General features: G+C 43.1%; 1 protein-coding gene across 6 annotated transcripts in view; it reads left to right on the top strand.

The window, feature by feature from the left end:
- BLNK (B cell linker) overlaps positions 1-16,077 on the top strand; it is a 162,528-nt gene that overhangs the window by 91,619 nt on the left and 54,832 nt on the right. The window contains exon 1 of one of the 6 annotated variants that reach the window (XM_050959469.1): positions 7,621-7,640. The exons of the other annotated variants lie outside the window; for them this stretch is intronic. The gene's annotated coding sequence lies outside the window, so the exon portion shown is untranslated. Of the gene's footprint in view, positions 1-7,620; positions 7,641-16,077 lie in introns of those variants that run through there. 6 annotated transcript variants of the gene reach the window in all.

Here is a 16,077-nt window from a genome sequence, read left to right as displayed (position 1 = left end):
CCTTCCCTGCGGTTTGCAGGGTGGTTCGGGAACGCGAGAGCAAACCGGGAAAGGAGACCAGCTTCGCCGCGGTTTGCTCTCACGTTCCCCGAACAAGCAGGTCTTCTTCCCTGCGGTTTGCAGGGTGGTTCGGGAACGCGAGAGCAAACCAGGAAAGGAGACCAGCTTCGCCGCGGTTTGCTCTCGCGTTCCCCGAACAAGCAGGTCTTCTTCCCTGCGGTTTGCAGGGTGGTTCCGGAATGCGAGAGCAAACCGGGGAAGGAGACCAGCTTCACCGCGGTTTGCTCTCACGTTCCCCGAACCACCCTGCAAACCGCAGGGAAGGAGACCTGCTTGCTCGGGGTTCGGGGAACGAGAGAGCAAACCGGGAAAGGAGACCAGCTTCGCCGCGGTTTGCTCTCGCGTTCCCCGAACCTCCCTTGAAGCCGCCCAACAGCGCTGCAGTGTGGCCACATCTAACACCACTTGCAGCGCTGGTTGCTGTAAGTGTGGCCACTCTGCAGCGCTGGCCCTATACAGCTGTACTAATACAGCTGTAACAACCAGCGCTGCAAAATTTTAGATGTAGACATGGCCTAAGATGGAGAATCCATCTGAGAGACAGAGGGATCAGACCATAAAAGACAAAACAATACCTAAACTCCATCTAAGTATTTGTTTCTTAGATATATAAGGCTCTTGCTGAATCAGGACCAAGACCATCAGACAAGTCAAGATAGATTTTTAGTTGCTGCTCAACAGATGTCCAGGGAATGGAAAAACAAGTCAGATCTGAGGTGCAGCGGAAAATCTATACAAGGGGACTTGCCATGTAACTGTCCATGGTATGCTAATCTCAAACCTATGATACCAGTCCTTCATCCTTCTGTATACAACTGACACATAAAATATACAAAATAGAAATGATTTCCATCAGTCAGTTTGCTCTTTGCATCATCTTTAGTGGAGCAAGATAGTGGTTTCAGCCCACGTGCCTGTAGGAATGTTATCTCATCTTTCAAAAATTCTTCTAGGATCTTGATTAATAGTGACATCAGACTCAATGGGTTATAATTCCCTGGTGCCACATTATGCATTTTCTTTATTGGTTTCCCTCCAGTGATTTCATACTTCCCTTTGAAGAGCAATAAAAACTCTTTGGAACCCACTATCCGTGCTCTGCCATCCCCTTCAGGAATTTAGTGGGTTTGTAATTTGTATAGGCCTAGAGGTCAGTGAGTCTGGGTGTGTATAGTATTTATTTTAAGGTGACTGTTAATGCCGTTGGTTTCAAAGCATACAAATGAAAAACTATTCAGAAGAATACAATAGGCTTCATTAAAAAAACTGCAGTTATGGATCAGCTGTTTACTGACTGACTGATGCATAGAAAAAGTCTATCTGCCAAATCAATCAATCAAAACATAGGAAACCAGGATCAGAACAACAAGTATCTCAAATTGTTACATCCACAGATGAAAATTAAAACTGCATCAGTTACTTGGTGTACATAATAAAAATGAAAATAATAACTAGCTCTTATTCATGGCACTGTAATATAGCATTGGCACAAGAGATCAATGTTTTCCTGTTTGAAAATGAAGTTTCGGGGTCACTTTAGCAGCAAGACACCATTAGCTGTTGGCCATATTTGATGGTATTGGCATTACCTCTGAACTTGTCATCATGCTGAAACTAGAGCCCAAATTTTCAAAATATTCAAAACAACAACCTCACCATCTATTATTACTGAGTGCGATATATCACCTTTCTCACCTATCAGCATGCTTTACAATGTAGCAGTGAACACTATAATCAGAAACAGCTCAGCCACAAGTTCTCAGGCTTGATGCAGGAATAAGTGGTGAAATTCCTTTGGACATTAAAAATCTATCAACTTATGAAACAAACATTGAAATGAATCCCCTTCCTCCACGATTGCAGGAGGTCCACTGGTAACAGAATCCATGCAGTTCTGAATCCAGGCTGTATTTTATGAATGCCAGTTCATTTCAGGCTCCTTACATGGCAGCATAGGCCAAGTGAAGGGTCCAAATCTTAAAGTAAAGGTTGTATACTGCTTGCAAGCAAAAGAATCAGAAAGGTTGCTTGGTCATCCCTCTCTTTGGGCATCCAGAAGAGCCACCAGAGGACCCCAAGACTGTAAACACAGATAAGAGAAAGCAGACCTATCACCCCCATCCAGACCAGAGAGACAGAAACGTTGTATTGCATAAAATATAATGAGAGAAACACAAAGTTATTACAGATATAATATACTGTTTGTACATCTAATATATTGGTCTATTAAAACCAAGAAAGGTGGCTGTCTCAATTTGCACCATTCCCACTGTAGAATTCCATATCACACCACTAGTTAGTTTCCACTCAACACTTAATTCCATTTTTGGACTAATTTACAGCAAAGGTATAGTTTATACTGCCCTTGACTGTGCCACAGATTTTAATGCACTCTGCCTATGCAAAGTAAACCTTCCCATACAGAAAGGAAAGAATGACACCTTTTTTGTCAAGAGTACCTAGAGGACACACAGAGATGGAAAATAGGCTAAATATTTATTATTTCTGGACCACTGTGTACTATGTAAACAAACACCTGCTCTAAATCTAATTCCGCTTTTAGTCTTCAAATGGAATAGAGAATTATTGAAAAATCAGCAAAATAAAATAGTCTCACGGATTAAAAAAAATTAAAAATCAGATTGAGGAAAAAGGATATTCTTCCACTTTCTTTGGCTTATCCCTTTATAGAAGTGGAGGAAAGAAATATGGTTAGTTCTGCCTGCCCTGTCCTAAGTGTTGAAAGTGCTAGGTGCTTGGAATTGATTTCTCCCTATAAGCCAATCAAAACTCTATTTTATTTATTCACAGCTTTCAGATATCTTCAAAGGGATAAAATAGGTCTTATAAAATATAAAACCAGATGCACACATGATATATATGCCAACATTCTGGCATTCTTTGACAGTCACACACAGGGATCACAATGAAATAGTGGGATAATAGCAACCTGAATCTAAAATGAGGCAAACTACAGTCCACGTTTCCTGTTCTGGATATGTTAAAGTAGGTACACTGTTGTATCAGAATTGGAGGAAGAGATTTTCAAAGGCTTGTAACTTCCAAAAGATTCCATTCATGGGGAGACTTGGTGCTCTTGAAGTAAAGCAGAGAGAAACTGGTGTCAGATATATATGGAAAGTTTAACTTGGCTAATATTGTATTACAGGAATGGGGTGAGACGGGGGGAATATGGTGTTTGATGATTAATTTACACACTTCTATCCTTTTAAAATGGGATTGTTTTAGAAACTGAAAACAGGCAAGTAATGAGGACTTTGCCTCCTTTTGTGAAAGAAAGATAGATGAAGATAATCCTCAGAAATATTACACTACAAACAGAGCACTTCTAGAGAGCACTGCTCCTGACCACTATTTTGAACTGCACATACTCAGACAAAGATGGTAAATCATTATTCCATTATTTAAATTTCTGAAGGTGGAGACAGGAGAGATTTTTGAACTTTTCTAAGCCTCAGGCAGCACATTTACAAACCCTCTTCAGATCTTGCAAGCTTTATTTATGGCAAGCCTTGCTCTGCACCTTTGTCCAGAAACAATAAACCTCTTCCTTACCTTCTTGCTTGCAGACCTGTTTATAAAATTACAAAGCTAATAGAGAAACCAATCAAAATAAACAGATAAATACCAGGTGGAGGAGACCATTTTGGAATGTGTGTGTGTGTATGAGAGAGAGTGTCACCATGAGGAACAACAACAGAGAGGGCTGGATGTGTGTTTTCGTTTGCATCATTTCACATTTCAGTCTCTGTATTTAAGTTTCCATCGTTACAGTACAGTTGTCTGTTTGGTTTCTTTAAAATGTTCCTGTGACATACGTTTTTACCCCTACTGCTTCCTTTATATTTTCCCTTCTTTTCTGTTTTCCATATAACATTTTCTATAGTACCTTTATGGCGATGACAGTGTCAAGCTGTAATTCTCAACTTGAATTTATTAAAATATCCCTTCTTATTCAAAGTTCCCACTGGGACCACTATCAGAGGAAGCATTTGCTATCACAGAACAAGATTGTGGTGGGCTCTTATGGAGAGCTGAGGGAACATATAAGATGCTTCCTCTGCACATCCTGTCACAATACACCATCTGCACAAGGGGGAATGAAGGCACTCCTCTTTCCATGTGTATCTCCCCAAAAAGGGGCTCTGGCACCACCTTCTCCATGTGTAGAGGCTACTCTCCACTTTAGAGAGCAGGATTCTGGACTACAGAGGGGAGATCAGTTAGGGGCAGCTCTGATTTTTGTGTTATGTCATGTTTGAATATAATATATAATTGTTAAATACAAATTCTCATTACTCTAATGCAAAAACTAGCATACTCCACAGCAGCTCATGGAATGAGCTTGTGCACTAGGAGTCTATGACCTCCTGAACACTTCCCTTACATGCCAGAGAGCTCTGGGTAGAATTCTGGAGAATTACTTGCACAGCTCCCAGTAGGGCAGTGTCCCTCTGAGCGACCACAATGCCAGGCTCTGCCTAACTGGCACAACTGAATCAGTAGTGCACAAGGTTTCTGGGGGGCCTTACCTCATGTTCCAAATTATGGGATTTGCCTCCTCCACCCCAAAAAAAATTATTATTGGTGGTCACTCAGAGAACCCAAATGAGGGCCAGACCTGTTGTGTGGTGTATGACATTTTAAAGTGACTGTGAGTGGTTATTATACACTTAAGCTATGGAACATTCTAGATCCAGAATTCAGAGAAGCCTTGTCAGCTAGAAGCAGTTACAGATGGAGATGTGATGGCACTGAACCCAAGAATGAAAATATGTGAATTAGTAATTAAGGGACCCACTCACTTTGCTAACTAACTTTATTTTATTTGTGGTGTTATTTTGAATCAGTTAAAGTCATTGCTGTTAAATTAAAGGCATGACTGAATTTAGGAGACAGAGCATGTAGGTCACTTGATAGTTTATAGATTTAAACCCAACTCACTACTGCTTCCACAGGTTCCCTTTTTGCCTTTAACAGGTTCCTAATCCTGCTGCAAGAGCAAACCCTCTCCAGTGTGGAGTCCTTGATAACTGGAAAATCTGGACCTCTAGCACAAACTTAGCTGAGTGTTTCTCCTTTTGCCTAGTTTAAGGCTAGAACTCTTTCCTGAGGTGCAAAAGACAATTTAGCAAGAACTGCAGATGGCAGAAGTTCTAGGGGGCAGGCATTCCTTATTCCTGGAATTCCCCCAAAACTCTAGATAGAAAGCTGTGTGCCTGTTAGACATCTGTACAACTTCCTGGGTCAGCAATTCATTTCCAACTTCTAGAGCTTTGCTTAGTTTCATTGCCACCACTCCCCTCACTGTCTTTGCTGTTGGCATTGTGCCTAAAACTATTTATATTATTAGCACCACACCTAGTTCTGACTACTTCTCTGCTCAGAGTATGGATTCTCCTACAACACTACTAAAACTCTGCACAGAGCTAGAGGATTTCTTAAAGAACAATTGCTCAGAAACTCAACCCAGCCCCCCTCTCTCTAAGCACCATTTTTTTAGTGTCCTCACAAATATATAATATTGATAGATACAGGATCAATCATTCATGTGTCTGGAGAGAGAATCTCCTTATTACAAAGATCTCTCTGAAAATAAAATAGACTTTTCTCTCTCTCAACCTGGTGTAACTGAACATCTTAGTTGAAAGCATATAAACACACTTTGTAAAGTTGTTTGCTGATCTTTAAACATGCTCTTTGAGTGGCTAACGTGTCACATGAAAGAATTATGATGAGCCACAGATAGGGTGACCATATTTCTCCAAGGAAAAATAGGACACCAATGTGAGGCTAGCCTGAGCCCTCCTGCCCATGCCCCTGCAGGGCTTGCCCAAGCTGCTCGCCTGAGTTCTTCTCCCCACCCCGATCCCGCCTTCGAGGCTGGGGCTAGCATCGCTGCTCGCCTGAGCCCTGCCTCCACCCCTGTGTGGAGCTGGCATTACCACTTTCCCCACACACACACACACCGCATGTTCCTCCACACCCCATTTTTGCCAAAAAAAAGTGAGGACGGCCGGGATAGGGCTTAAAAAAGGGACAGTTATGGCCAAAACAGGATGTATGGTCACCCCAGCACAAGATAAATCATTTCCTTTCTATTTCACGTACACTCATCCCATGCTCAGCCATCTATGGGGCAGCCCAGCTGGTCCTGAGGCACAGTCAGACATTTAGGGCATGTCTACACTTACCTCCGGAGCAATCGATCCAGCGGGGGTCGATTTATCACGTCCAGTGAAAACGCAATAAATCAACAGCCGAGCACTCTCCCATCAACTCCAGTACTCCACTGGAGCAAGAAGCATAGGCAGAGTCGACGGGGGAGTGTCAGCAGTCAACCTACCGCAGTGAAGATACCACAGTAAGTAGCTCTAAATAAGTCAACTTCAGCTACGCTGTTTTTGTAGCTGAAGTTGCTTAACTTAGACCGACTTAACTCACCCCACCCCCCACCCCGCAGTGTAGACCAAGCCTTACAGAGCACAAACAAGTTCCTCTTTCTTGATCTACTGCATTTGCTATCATCAGCATTTCCAATCTGTGTCATATTCATCCTAGTTTTCCTCTCACCAACCATTTCGAAAGAACAACCCTGCTGTGCTGAGGATACAGAAAATGGGTTACTTATCACTTCTTTTAGAAACAAATATACAGGAAAAGTTGTAGGACATTAAAGACACTGGTTTTCAAAAATACTTTTTGTGTGCACATAGTCCTTGCCCAAACATTCAAGGAAAATGTCCCCCTTCCTATGATCATTCTTACACCTATTTCCTATAAGTGTACAATTTTCAAGTACTGGGACAAGCAGGTCTAGGCCTGCCCAAAGCTAGATGTCCACCCCCTCCACTGAGGGGGAGGAGTCATTGGACCCAGGCTGCAAGTCAGTACTGGAGACAACAAATGAAAAAACAGGGACTGGAATGAAGGTTAAAACTTGGTATCCAGCAGGGGACACCCTGCAGAAAACCCCTGACAGCACCCACTGCTCCTCAAAGTGTCTAAGGAATCAGTGGACAACACCCAGAGGAACTCTGTCGGAGGTGTGATCAGATAAGGGACTGAAATTAGGCCCCTGTAACAAGGCAGTGAGATCCCCCACAGCCCCGCTGAGGGACAGCCCTTCTTCAACCCCGCTGTGGGCGGAGCCACAAGGTCCTGCGCCCGCCCCTCAGAGGTCACGACGCAGACTCGGAAGTATAAAAGCAGACCAGAAGAGCTCAATAGGAGCCCAGCCACCACCGGGACCAGACGTCTGCAGTTGCTGCCAGTTGGAGCTCACACCTGGCCAGCCGAGCCTGCCCCGGGCCCGCTACCCCAAGGACAACTGGCCAAGCCTGCCCCAGGCCCGCTACCCCAAGGACAACTGGCCGAGCCTGCCCTAGGCCCGCTACCCCAAGGACGACTGGCCGAGCCTGCCCCAGGCCCGCTACCCCGAGGAAGGGCCGAGCCTGCCTCTGGCCGGCTACCCGGAGGAGCCGCTGAACCCACCCTTGCATCCTTACCCAGAGGAGCCGATGGTGCTTGAGACCGCTGGTGACGCCTCGACGACTCAGGTACCTGACGAGGGGGAGAGTGGAAGTAGCCCGGGGGTAGCCGACCCCAGTCTGGCTGCAGCACCGCCAGAACCAATGTCAGTGTGTTGCAGCCAGGATCCCACTGAGAGCAGCGAGTTTCTGCCGCTGCTAGGGCCCCGGGCTGGGACACAGTGGAGTGGGAGGGCCTGCGTCCCCACAGCCACCCTTGCAAGAGTGGCAGACTCCCCCTTTTTCTGGCCTGAGGAGGCCGAAACTGGCTATAGCTGCTCAGCCCTGCCTGAGGGCCAGAGCATACTAACTCTGTGTTTGCTGCCCCGCCCTGACCTAGGGCTGGGGTTAAGACTATTGCTGCTCTGCCCTGCCTGAGGGCCTGAGCCTACTAACTCTGTGTTTGCTGCCCCGCCCTGACCTAAGGCTGGGGTTAAGACTATTGCTGCTCAGCCCTGCCTGAGGGCCTGAGCGCACTAACTCTGCATTTGCTGCCCCGCCCTGACTTAGGGCTGGGGATAGGACTACTGCTGCTCAGCCCTGCCTGAGGGCCTGAGCCTACTGATACTGTGTCTGTTGCCCCGCCCTGACCGAGAGCTGGGCTGGAGACTATTGGCAGCGAGACGGTGGGATTCCCCACAGCCCCGCTGAGGGACAAGGCGCGGCCAGGCCGCACTACAGCCCCCCACTGACAGAAGACCCCCCAACCCATCCAGCTTCCTCTTCCTGGTGTGAAGGATGGGCTCTTGGCCAGCCCCAGGTGGAGGCTAACAAGGAGTCTTGCGACTTTGTGGGGCCACAGGTGGGGTGTGCATAAATTAGGGGATGAAGGGAGAAGTGCAGCCAGAACCTTAGTAAAAGGTTCGGAAGGAGCTGGAAGAGGAGCTGTAACCTGACACATCTTACATAGATGTGCCCCAGAGTCTCCCTCTCACCACAGAAAGAACTGGTGTCAGAGGAGTTTGTGAATCATGCCAGGTACAAACGTGCTTATGTCTCCATGAAGGAGCTACCCACTGATATCCCCAGTGGGCCATGGAACCAGAGTGGAGTACAGTGGAAATGCAAAGCCTCTGCCTTCAAGATGCCTACAATCTAAAGATGCACAATAGGTCTCACTGGAGAAGCTCAAGAATATCCATTTATCAGGAAGATTATAAGGAGTACAGAATCAATCCTGCCACTATGCCAGGGTATGTGATCTGGGCTATCCTTTGGATGGATTAATTGGATAGCTACCTCAAGTACATGAGGCACTGTGAAATAAGTACAAAATGGGGAGTGGAGACAAAGGGATCAATCTATGAAGAATCTTTGAGGAGTATTCCCCTCCTCCCCCACACAGGGGGAGAGGAGAGAGAAAAAAAAACCCTTTCTGACCCTACCAGGTGACCAGCTGAAGCCCTCAAGCATGAGCTTATAGGAACATAAAACATAAACCAGAAGTGAACCCGAGGGCTGCTGAGCCTTACCCTCTGTCATCACAAGTTGCACTCATAAGTTTGTCCACCTCTTTCCTAAAACTTATTACGTTGTTTGGCCCCAGAACTCCTATTGGGAAGCTGTTTCAGAACCTCACTTCTCTGATGGTTAGAAATCTTCTTCTAATTTCCAGCCTGAATTTGTTCCTAGCCAGTTTATTTGTTCTGGCACCAACACTGTCCTTTAGTTTAAATAGCTCTTCACCCTTCCTGATGTATTTATAGAAAGCAACCATATCCCCTTTCAGCCTTCTTTTTGCTAGGCTAAACAAGCATAGTTATTCCAGTCTCCTGTCATAAGATAGGCCATCCATACCCCTGATCATCCTATCTAGTAGTTCTTCTCAACACCTGTTTCAATTTGAATTCGTCTTTCTTGAAGATGAGTGACCAGAATTGTAACAGTATTCCAAATGCCTTGTACAATGGTCATAATACTTCTGTCTCTCCTGGAAATGCCTTGCCTGATGCAACTGTGTTATATGGATGTCTTTTTCACAGCCTCCTCACCCTGGTGGTGGCTCATAGTTGACCTGTGATCAACCCACAGACCCAGGTCACTCTCCTTCTCTGTGACTTCCAACTGATGAGACCCCTGCTTGTAGAAGAAATTCTTATTATTAGATCTAAGTGCATGATCTTGCACTTTGTACTAGTGAATTTCATCCCTTACTGGCATTCCAGTGTTTAAGGTCATCCAGATCTTCCTGTACAATATTACGATCCTCCTCTGTATTGATGATGCCTCCCAACTTTGCATCATCAGCAAATTTCTTTAGCACACTCTGACTTATTGTGCCAAGTTCATTAATAAAATTATTGAAAGAGATTGGTCTCAAGACTGCCACCTGAATAATTCCACTAGTAACCTCCCTCCAGTCTGATAGTTCACCTTTCAACACAACCCACTGTCTTCTCCACTTTATCCAGTTCCTTATCTATTTTACAATCTTGTACTAATTCCTATCTTCTCTAATTTAACTAATAATATCCCATGTGGCATTGTGTCAAATGCTTTACAGAAGTCAAAGTAGATTAGTCCATTTCCCTTCTCTAAGAAACCAGTTATCTTCTCAAAGAAGAATGTCAGGTTAATCTGACGTGATCTATCTTTGCTAAACCCATGTTGCATTGCATCCCCCTTTCCACTTATCTCCATGATTTTAATTATTCTTGTTCCAAAATCTTGCATAATACTATTGAGGTCAGACTAACAGGCATGTAACTGCCTGCATTAGCCCGCCAGCATTAGCCCCCCTCCCCCTTTCTTAAATATAGGAATGAAGTTAGCTATTCTCCAGTCATATAGTACCACCCCTGACTAGATGGATTTATTAAAAATCCTTGCTACTGGACCAGCAATCTCAGATGCCAGTTCTTTCAATATTCTGTGATGCACATTACCTGGTCCCCCCTTTTAAGTGCATTAATCTCTAAGTTTTTCTTCTACTTTAGATATGGTAGTTTCCATTTCTATACAGTCATTTCAATCAGCCATCCTGCCGTCCGCCCCATGTTCCATAACATCATCCTTATTGAAAACCAAGGCAAAGTATGCATTTAGTTTTTGGGCCATACCTCGATTATTTTCAATGTCCTCCCTAACCACACTGTATAGCGGCCTAATCTCATCCTTCCTTATTCTCTTCTCTTGGCAAAAATATTAATTCAGCTTGATTTTTAACAATTCTCATTTATTCCTACTTTTTCTGACTTCTAAGTGGCAGCTTTCTTTGCTGAGGTTTCCCTTTTCCATTCCCTGTAATTTCTCTGCTTATTTCTAATAACCTTTTTGGGGTGATTATTCATCCAACTGGGAGTGAAACCTTTCCCTACAATTTCCCCCCTTATTTGGATGCAAAATTGTAACTAGTTTTTGTATTACATCTCCTCTTGGTAGTTGAGAGACTCTTTGATGAAGAAAACAATCATCTATCACACCCAGGAATGATTATGCCCTACCATTATTAGTAGCATTTATTCTCCAATCTGTATCTGGGCAGTTAGTCTTCCATTATAACACAATTCCCAATAGTATTTCTCTTTCTACTAATAGCAAAGACATTTCTATCCATGTAAGAGTTGCTTGGGGGTCTATAACAGACCCCTAATACTTTCCCAATAACACTTGTCTTACAGTCCTTCCCCAAAGTGATTTTAGCCCCCCAAAATTCTCTTTTTTCCATACTATCACTTATTTCTTTCATGACATCACTGATGTACAATGTTACCCCATAACCTTTATTTCTCTCTCCCCTAAACAGTAGTTGTATTCCAATAGTGAGTGCTATTCTTCCATGTTCCTGAAAACCCTATTACAGTAGATTTCATTTGTGGACTCCTAAAATATTTCAAATAGAGTTGCAGACCCCTTTGGAAATCTTAAACAGTCTGTGGAGCCCCAGAGGTCCACAGATTGAAAATCATTGCCCTATAATAATATCCAGTTTAACCTCCTGTACCAGCAGTTCCACTACCTCCATTTCATTGCCCAGAGTCCTTGCATTCATGTGCAAGCATCTCAGTTGTTTCCCTCAGACTTCTCCCAGTTTTCTAGTTGGATTAGTTATAGTCCCTTCCCTAACTTTATCACCTACTTTACTACTACTCCAGTCAATATTTGTACTTTCTTTCTCCCTGCTGTCCATACACTGACCTGCTAGTGTTTCTTTATCCCTTCCTAGATCTTCATTTAGCTGATTTTCCTCCTCTTGTGTATTGAAGCCAAGTGTGGAAATTACCTTCTGGCATCAAGGCTGGCATAGCTGATAAGAATGGCTTTAAACTAGGATATGATGGGAGAAACCTGGAAGATACTTGTATAAATGCCCCAGGGGCTCATCACTCAAGATGCGTCTTCTTTCTGTGAACACCTCCCAATAGTTCATCATACCAAAACCTTCCTCAGAACACCAATCCTCAAGCAATCTGTTGATCTTCATTATCTTGTCATGTCTTCAGTCTCCGTTTCTAGGGTCTGGAAGTATTCCACCTAAGATCACCTGAGCTTCCACTTCTTTAAGCATCTTACCCAGCCAAGCATAGTTGTCCTGACCCACACCAGTGGAAATCTAGCAGTGTCATTCATCCCATCATGCAGCACAATCACTGTGTTTTTCCCCACTCCCATCTGGATCCTTTTCAGCTTCGCATCCACATCTCAGATACTTGCTCCTGGCAGACAGCACACTATTCTGTTCTCTGGATCTGGTCTCATGACAGGCCTGTTGAGTCTTCTGAGTATGGAGTCCCCAGTCACATAGACCAGTTTCTTTCTGGTGTTGGTATGAATCCATCTTAAGTTGTTTCTCTCAGTCCCCTGTACCCTGTACATCATCATTATCTTTCCTTGGGCTCTGGTCCCTGGCTATCTACATCATCTCTTTCTCACTTCTGCAGGGACTGGTTTCCCTTCCTCACCACCCCATATCCTACCTGTTTCTCCTCCTCATTCACCAGTGCAGCAAACCTATTGCTCAACTTGATTTCACATCACTAACTGGTCTCATCCTCTGCCTCAGAATTCTTTAGACCATAGCTCCAAGTCTAGTCTTTTAATGAAACTTTAGCTAATTGCAGTGCAATGTATAGTTGACATGACTGTGATCACTGTCCCGTATAACGTTAGCTATCCTGATGTATACAATAGGTATTAAAACACACATGCAGTATTCTCAAAGAAAGCAATCAGTGAATGTGACTGGGACTAGGGCAGCGGTTCTCAAATTGGGGTCTGCAGACCCTGGGGGGGTCCGTGAAGGTACTCCAGGAGGTCATGAGTCATGTCCAGGGCCACTAGCTCTACTGATAAACTCCTCCCTCTCCCACCCAGTGCCTCCTGCATGCTGTGGAACAGCTGTTCAGCAGCAAGCAGGAAGTGCTGAGCGGGAGAGGAGCAGGGATGTGGCACACTCATGGCAGGGTGCAGAAAGAAAGAGGCAGGGAAGAGGAGGGGAAGGGGTGGAGCGGGCAGGAAGAGGTGGTGTGGGGCCTTGGGTGAAGGGCTGGAGCCGGGCCAGGGCCTGAGCAGGGGTCAGGGGGAGGAGGCAAGAAGGGTCACAAACAATTCAATGAAACCTATTAAAATTCATGAAATATTTTGGTGGTCACCAAATCTCCAATTTTTTGTTGCAATATGTTTTGCCCAAAAAATTTCACCCAGCTCTGTGAAACAGGAGACTGAAGTTATGTACCTAAAGCAAACAGAGCACTTTCATAACCTCCCTTTGTAAGTGCATTAACCAATCAGGTAGAGCGAATGTGCTCAGATACTGTGGTGATGTGCACTGTATGAGAACTTCAGTTAACAGAAACGCAAACATTGCTAAGAACTGAACACCCTTGAAAATTATACCTCAGAAAATCTTAACTCTAATAAAATAGTACTTAGAGAATGAAAACCATGGCTTCAAACTGAGATGAAGATGAAGAGAAACCATGTGTGAATTCTGTGAAAACTAATTATATGAAATTCTTAAATTAAAAAAAAAATGAAAATTTTTAAGGCACTGTTTCACTGGCTGAAGTTCATCTGTATAGCAAGAATAACAGATTTCACTAGTGGCATCACATTCAGTTATCTTCTAAAATAAATGTAATCTACTTATTTCTACTATAATTTGTAATTAATTAAATTCCCCTTTGGTTCTTTAATTGAGCAGGAAATAAATAGCAAAAAATGCTCATTTCAGTATCAATCAGTACAAATACAATATCACAGTGATCAACTTTAGTCACTTCACAACAATAAATATCAGAGGGGTAGCCGTGTTAGTCTGGATCTGTAAAAACAGCAGAGTCCTGTGGCACCTTATAGACTAACAGATGTATTGGAGCATGAGCTTTCGTGGGTGAATACCCACTTTGCTGGATGCATCCGACAAAGTGGGTATTCACCCACGAAAGCTCATGCTCCAATACATCTGTTAGTCTATAAGGTGCCACAGGACTCTTTGATGCTTTCACAACAACAATTATCACATAAAAAGCAACCACACCTAGGAGCTGATATTTTAAGTAATTTTGTTCATAGTCAAAGGAAGTGTTTCGTATAAAAAGTAAACAGCTTTTCAAAATAAAGCCATAGTTTTACCATCACAAAGATTCACAAGTGGATCCATGTGCAATGTTCGGATCTAGAACTCAGCAACAAGGTTTGGGATGTTTTCATCTGGGATTTGGGTCCATCTCTAAACAACAATAAATGTTGGGAACAAAAATACCTGATGCCCAACTGCAATTCTGATTAAGGCTGGCAAGCCTGTTTGGATAGAACGCAAGCTTCTGTTGCACACTAACTAAGCCATTTAATTCTCTTCTGATTATTCGTATTCCCTATTACTTTTCATTTACAGACACATCAGCCCAGATTCCTCAAGGATATTTAAGTATCTAACTCCCACTAATTTCAGTGAGAGCAAGGCACCTAAATACCTTTGAGGATCTGGGCTGACAGATTCCAGCAGGCACTGGAAGCAGAAATGCCAAAACTCTACAAAAATGGCTATTTATGGTGTTTCAACCCTGACCAGAAGCTGAATTTACCAAAGCCTCACAAAAGAATCTGTTCTTGTGAAATGTGGAGCCTACTTTTATAAATCCAAATGCACTGATTTATTTAGATAAGAATCCAAACTTTTGAGGTTCACTCATTACTAGTTTCTCTCATGGGTTGCTGTTTTAACACCTATAATTTATATTATGATGTTTTAAATGTGATTAGTGGCAGGAGGGTTATTCCACGGATTTCCTGTTCAAATGAAAACCTAAAAAGCCAGTGTGGATTAGGCTCTAAATAGAAGTAAGAATATAAATTAAGGCAAAGATTTAAGAACATAGGAATTGCCATGCTGGATCAGACCTCAAGTCCATCTAAACAACTATTCTGTCTCAGATGCACAGTGGGATGTATGCCTACGTTAGCCACCTACGGCCATATTTAAAATCTTAAACACATAGCCTAATTTCCAAAGTGCTAAACACCTAACAGTTCCTATTGACTTCAGTGGAAATAAGTTTAGGGTCTCTGTTTAAGCAGCAAAGAGTCCTGTGGCACCTTATAGACTAACAGACGTACTGGGGCATGAGCTTTCGCGGGTGAATACGCACTTCGTCGGATGCACGTCTCTGTTTAGTTATCAAGAAAGCCTTGTTAATATACAAATAAAACGTGCTCTTTTATAGTGCTTTCCACCCAAGAATCCCAAAGTGCTTAAACAATATTATTCAGTTAAGCTCTGAACACTCCTATTAAACAAGTACCATAAGTAGGAGTATTCTCATTTCACAGATAAGGAAATGAAAGCACCGAAAAATTAGCTGTCACTCATTTGAGAAAATCACTTCTAATCAATAGCAGAGCTTGGGAGAAAACTCAATAAAACTAAGTCCTGTCCTCTAACCACTACACAACGCACATGCTAATTACACACAAACTCAGGGCCTGAGCCATTGATTTCAGGCCCACACATATGTAATTACACACCTGGTAGGCAAAATATGTTATTTTCCAATTTGGTTTTATTGATTCTCAAATAACTCCAATTTCCTTTGAAAATGATTTTAATTAGTTTAAAGAGACACCCAAAATTACTGAGGATAAAGCTGGAAGTTACGTTTTGTTTTGGCAAGTCTCACCTATCACTCTGCCCTTTCAATATTTCTGTGCATTAAGACTTTCAGATTATTAAGATTCTAAAAACATACAGTTGTATCTTGAGGATTTTACTGGTCTATGTAGGCAAACCCTCCAACAACTTCCTAATGGACTTCTCCTTTGGAAATATAACAAAGTGAAAATAAAATATGGAATGAGATAACTTCTAATGATTGTAGGCAGGCTTTCAAAAAGACCATTTTTTAAAATCACATTTATTCTTCCTGTTAGTCATGATTTGATCTGAAGATTTTATCTAGTATAGTGCAATTTTTCTCTTAGAGTATCCTGAGGAGAAAACAAAGAAAACTAAATAAAATGGTCTCTCTGT

Source organism: Gopherus flavomarginatus, chromosome 6 (genome assembly GCF_025201925.1).
Source record: "Gopherus flavomarginatus isolate rGopFla2 chromosome 6, rGopFla2.mat.asm, whole genome shotgun sequence".
NCBI classification, from domain to species: Eukaryota; Metazoa; Chordata; order Testudines; family Testudinidae; genus Gopherus; species Gopherus flavomarginatus.
This window is presented reverse-complemented; position numbering and strand designations above follow the sequence as displayed.